Source organism: Schistocerca americana, chromosome 3 (genome assembly GCF_021461395.2).
Source record: "Schistocerca americana isolate TAMUIC-IGC-003095 chromosome 3, iqSchAmer2.1, whole genome shotgun sequence".
Classification (NCBI taxonomy): Eukaryota; Metazoa; Arthropoda; class Insecta; order Orthoptera; family Acrididae; genus Schistocerca; species Schistocerca americana.
In genome coordinates, this window is record NC_060121.1 from 121,023,762 (window position 1) to 121,030,019 (window position 6,258).

The following is a 6,258-nucleotide window of genomic DNA, read 5'->3' on the forward strand; positions in this document are numbered from 1 at the left end:
ATTAAAATACAGAACGTACTTACGTTTGAACATTTTGTTTTGGTTGTTCCAGTGTGATACATGTACCTTTGTGGACTTATTATTTCTGAGAACGTATGCTGTTACAGCGTGATTACTTGTAAATACCACATTAATGCAACAAATACTCAAAATGATGTCGGTCAACCTCAATGCATTTGGCAATACGTGTAATGACATTCCTCTCAACAGCGAGTAGTTCGCCTTCCGTAATGTTCGCACATGCATTGACGATGCGCTGACGCATATTGTCAGGCGTTGTCGGTGGATCACGATGGGCAATATCCTTCGACTTTCCCCACAAAGGGAAATCCGGGGACGCAAGATCCGGTGAACGTGCGGGCCATGGTAAGGTGCTTCGACGACTAATCCACCTGTCATGAAATATGCTGTTCAATACCGCTTCACCCGCACGCGAGCTATGTGCCGGACATCCATCATGTTGGAAGTACATCGCCATTCTGTCCTGCAGTGAAACATCTTGTAGTAACATCTGTAGAACATTACGTAGGAAATCAGCATACATTGCACCATTTAGATTGCCATCGATAAGATGGGGGCCAATTATCCTTTCTGCCATAATGCCGCACCATACATTAACCCGCCAAGGTCGCTGATGTTCCACTTGTCGCAGCCATCGAGGATTTTCCGTTGCCCAATAGTGCATATTAGGTCGGTTTACGTTACCGCTGTTGGTGAATGGCGGTTCGTGGCTAAATAGAACGAGTGCAAAACATGTCATCGTCCCGTAATTTCTCTTGTGCCCCGTGGCACAACTGTACACGACGTTCAAAGTCGTCGCCATGCAACTGCTGGTGCGTAGAAATATGGTACGGGTGCAATCGATGTCGATCTAGCATTCTCAACACCGACATTTTTGAGATTCCCGATTCTCGCGCAGTTTGTCTGCTACTGATGTGCGGATTAGCCGCGACATCAGCTAAAACACCTACTTGGGCATCATCATTTGTTGCAGGTCGTGGTTGACGTTTCACATGTGGCTGAACACTTCCTGTTTCCTTAAATAACGTAACTATCCGGCGAACGGTCCGGACGCTCGGATGATGTCGCCCAGGATACCGAGCAACATACATAACACACGCCCGTTAGGCATTTTGATCACAATAGCCATACATCAACACGATATCGGCCTTTTCCGCAATTGTTAACGGTCCATTTTAATACGGGTAATGTATCACGAGGCAAATACCGTCCGCACTGGCAGAATGTTACGTGATATCACGTACTTATACGTTTGTGACTATTACAGCGCCATCTATCACAAAGCGAAAAAAGTGGTCCAACTAAAACATTCATATTTCTTTACGTACTACACGAATATGTAATAAAAAATGGGGGTTCCTATTTAAAAAAACCTATGGCAGCGCCATCTAGCGGGCCAACCATAGCGCCATCTGGTTTCCCCCTTCAAGCTAGACGAGTTTCGTTCTTTGTAGTTTTTTCGTTTGATGCTTATTTCGTGAGATATTTGGCTCGGTCATTATCATTGGACTACCCTGTATGTATATAATCTAATAAATCACGCAATGAAAAAGAAATCCAATTTTTTCGCGATTTTGCCCTGCCACATCTGCTCTTAAAGAAGCTTTAAGGCTTTCCCTGTTTCCAGAAGATTCCGATATTTCACGTTTACGATAAGTCCAGTGCTGAAATCAATTATTGCTGAACATTCACTGGCCATAAGCCAAATGTGTCAACACGATTCTACGAGCGAAAAAACAAAAAAAACTGCGAAATGCCTGTGCGATACCCGCATCCCGATTGTGCGCGTTAAAAGTTTGAGATGACATATCAATCTGTCTGACAGAAGTAAGAAAAGAAATGTTTTATCGCCAAGTCTAGAGTTCCACAGAAAAGTTTTCCCGGAATAGGCGGCGCCACAGACCGGGTGGTAAGCTAATTATGTTGTAAAACTTATCGGCGTCGAGTGTTAAGTGTGCATGAAGAAGCGACCTTCTGGTGTCGGGATAAAAATAGGCCGACTTTCCACGAAGTGCACGAGATTAGATTCGACGCGGTGACCCGAGGCGCCGGCGCTGCAGCTGCAGCCACGTTCGCCCGTCTGCCCGCCTGTTGCCTGTGATGGATGCCGGTGACCGCAGCGGCGGGGTCAGAAAACAAAACTGCAGCGCCGCTTGGCACTCAAAGGGAGAGCACGGAGCTGACGCCACGTACACCCAAGGCTGGTGTGAGTTACACTGACGGGAAGTGTTACACCATGAAGCGCCAGTCCTCTGTTTATCAAAACTTCGTTGACATGTGCAGCTCATTTCTCGATCTTTATAGGGTCACTCCAAAAGAAATGCACACTATTTTTGTAAAAATACAGTTTTCATTCTGCATGTGTGAAAGTTTTACAGTGTGTAGATACATCCTTCCCGCTTGTTTTCAAACTTAGTTCAACCTGTTCCCGTGAGTGGCGCCGTCACAGCATGACTTGAAGACGACTGCTACACTTGACGTTCGTCAGAAGCAACGTGCTGTCATAGATCTCCTGTGCTGTGAAAACGAGACAGTGGGAAACATCCACAAGAGGTTGAAAAAGGTGTATGGAGATGCTGCTGTCGATCGCAGCACAGTTAGTCGGTGGGCAAACAGGTTACGTGATAAAAGCGGGCACGGCAATATTGAGGATTGTCCTCGCAGCGGCAGGCCTCGTACTGCAAAAAAATGGTTCAAATGGCTCTGAGCACTATGGGACTTAACATCTGTGGTCATCAGTCACCTAGAACTTAGAACTACTTAAACCTAACTAACCTAAGGACATCACACACATCCATGCCCGAGGCAGGATTCGAACCTGCGACCGTAGCAGTTGCGCTGCTCCGGACTGAGCGCCTAGAACCGCGAGACCACTTCGGCCGGCTCGTACTGCACACACTCCAGACAATGTGCAGGGAGGTTTCCAGAATGAGATTTTCACTCTGCAGCGGAGTGTGCGCTGATATGAAACTTCCTGGCAGATTAAAACTGTGTGCCCGACCGAGACTCGAACTCGGGACCTTTGCCTATCGCGGGCAAGTGCTCTACCAACTGAGCTACCGGAGCACGACTCACGCCCGGTACTCACAGCTTTACTTCTGCCAGTACCTCGTCTCCTACCTTCCAAACTTTACAGAAGCTCTCCTGCGAAACTTGCAGAACTAGCACTCCTGAAAGAAAGGATATTGCGGAGACATGGCTTAGCCACAGCCTGGGGGCTGGAGTGCCTTTCTTTCAGGAGTGCTAGTTCTGCAAGTTTCGCAGGAGAGCTTCTGTAAAGTTTGGAAGGTAGGAGACGAGGTACTGGCAGAAGTAAAGCTGTGAGTACCGGGCGTGAGTCGTGCTCCGGTAGCTCAGTTGGTAGAGCACTTGCCCGCGAAAGGCAAAGGTCCCGAGTTCGAGTCTCGGTCGGGCACACAGTTTTAATCTGCCAGGAAGTTTCAATGTGCAGGGAGTTAACGAATTGGTGACTGCTGACAGACGCATCACAGTGAACGACTTGTCACGCTACGTTGGGATAGGGGAAGGAAGAGTTTGCAGAATACTGAAAGTGTTGGCGTTAAAAAAGGTTTGTGCCAGGTGAGTTCCCAGGATGTTGACAGTGGCTAAAAAAAAAAAAAAAAAAAAAAAAAAAAAAAAATAACGGTATGCAGCGAACTTTTGGAACGAGGATGGTGGAGATGAATTTCTTGGAAGAATTGTGACAGGTGATGAAACATGGTACCATCATTTTTCACCAGAGACGAAGAGGCAATCAATGGAGTGGCAGCATGCAAATTCATCCAAGGAAAAGAAATTCAAAACCACACCTTCTGCTGGAAAAGTTATGGTTACAGTGTTTTTCAATTCTGAAGAACTCTTGCTTGTGGACATCATGCCAAGTGGAACCACCATAAATTCTGATGCATGTGTGACGACACTGAAGCAACTTCAAGCTCGACTGAGTCGTGTTCGACCACATCGGCAAAAGCAGGATGTTTTGCTGTTGCACGACTATGCACGGCCACGTGTCAGTCAAACAACCATGGAAGCGATCACAAAACTCGGATGGACAACACTGAAACACCCGCCTTACAGTCGTGACCTGGCTCCATGTGACTATCATCTCTTTGGGAAACTGAAAGACTCTCTTCGTGGAACAAGGTTTGAAGATGATGACTCCCTTGTGCACGCTGCCAAACAGTGGCTCCAACAGGTTGGTCCAGAATTTTACCGTGCGGGTATACAGGCGCTGTTCCAAGATGGCGTAAGGCAGTGGAGAAATGAAAAAAATATTCCTAAATGATGTGTCTACACACTGTAAAACTTTCAAACATGTAGAATAAATGATGGATTAAAAAAAAAAAAAATAGTCTGCATGGACCCGCATTCGGAAGGACGACGGTTCAATCCCGCGTCTGGCCATGCTGATTTAGGTTTTCCGTGATTTCCCTAAACCGCTCCAGGCAAATGCTGGGATGGTTCCTTTGAAAGGGCACGGCCGACTTCCTTCCCCGTCCTTCCCTAATCCGATGAGACCGATGACCTCGCTGTTTGGTCTCTTCCCCAAACAACCCAACTATATATATGTGTTTGTATGTGTGTGTGTGTGTGTGTGTGTGTGTGTGTGTGTGTGTGTACTTTAAAGTTGCAAGTGGGACATGGGCTCAATAATAAGCCTTGAGGACGGCACAGGCAGTTCGTCTAATCCACTGGTTCCCAACCTGGGTTCACTTACCCCCTGAGGGGTAAAACGAAATTGTCTAAGGGGTAAAAAAAATGGTTCAGTAGTGTTTAGGTCTCGAAAGTGAACTATTTTCAGAAGGTCATTATTATTATTATCATCACTATTTCGTAAAACTGTGATACTGATTACATATGTTACCAATAATTACTTTTTTATTTCAAACACTAGCGTTAACGCTTGAGATACTATGATGGAGGTTACAGCTTGTGAAAGGAATATATGAACAATAACTTCCTTGTTCCTTACATAGTCCACCTACTGTTCGTACACTTTCTATCATCCATCTATGACAGTAAAATTGACACATATATGCTTAAACATGCCTTCTCCGAGCTGCATGTAGCTCTCACTATCGACCAGAAACTGCTTCATTATTCGTTTCGCTATAACGAACGATCCAACTGAGATCACAACAGAGCTGTAATTATGTGATGGCTACTACATTTTTGTGCGGCAGTAGTCAGACGTAAAGCATTGGCAGCCTAAAGTCTTCCAGTTTCTACCATTTCAGGAGTAAGAAGTCCAGGAATCTACTGGTATACAAGCAGTAGGTGTAGTGTACACTCTTAGACTTGGTTGATTTTAAAATAGGGAGAGGAGTAATACAGAGCACGTACGTTTTCTAATAAGTATCTACCACCAAAGTGGATAATTATCTTTCTTTACTCAAGAGGAGAATTAGTTCATCTTTTGACTAATATAAACAAAATGTTGTTTGAATTAAGCCGGTACCAGTTCTCTTATTGACCCAATATTTTGGGGTTTAATAAAACACCTACGAAAACTAAACATCATTTATCTTCCTTCATTTAAAATATAAAAGGGGTCAAAGACAATTCTTTTTCATTCTAAAGTTTAGTTAGGTGCTAATGCCGTTGAGGATGGGGGTGGGAGGGGGGGAGGGAGATGCGTACTAACCGATATCTGATTGCACTCAGGGGTAATTATCTCAGAAAGGGTGGGAGCCGCTAGACTCTAATCTCTCAAAGTGAAGATGATGTTGTTAAACAGTTTGATGCACTGTCACCATTACTGATTTTCTATGCACTAACTGCCAAGTGTTTCAAGATTTCCCCTACTATTTCCTTCTAATTCGCCCCTTTTGCTGGTAGATACTAGCAGATCGTCTACATAGGATTGCAGTGTCCGGTGCTCGTCATACTGTGAAGCTGGTTCAGTAGTGGCACTATGTCAACATCTCAGGCCTCTGGACAACAAACAGACCCCCGTGGGCAGCCTTTGATGAAGATTTTTCGCGATTTGCTTTCTGGAACGTTGCGGCTTCACCTACCTGCTGTGCAATGATCTCGTAGGTTGTTATAGACATGGCACTTTTTTTCATGCTGCATTTGGGCTACTGGGGCCCGCCGTCTTGTAAGTCCACTTACCCGGAAGCAACGACCCCCACTGTGCAGCTGCCGTGCTACCCAGCTGGCTCCGTTGTCCATACAGCACCATGTGGTGGAGGCGGGGCCTCGTGGAGACCTTTTGTCCTCTTCCTTTGTGTTTAT

General features: G+C 45.5%; 1 non-coding gene across 1 annotated transcript; it reads left to right on the forward strand.

The window, feature by feature from the left end:
* Window positions 1–3,362: 3,362 nt before the first annotated feature.
* Trnas-cga lies at window positions 3,363–3,437 on the forward strand. Its single transcript has one exon. It is a non-coding gene; the product is annotated as a tRNA-Ser (tRNA).
* The last annotated feature ends 2,821 nt before the right edge of the window (window positions 3,438–6,258 follow it).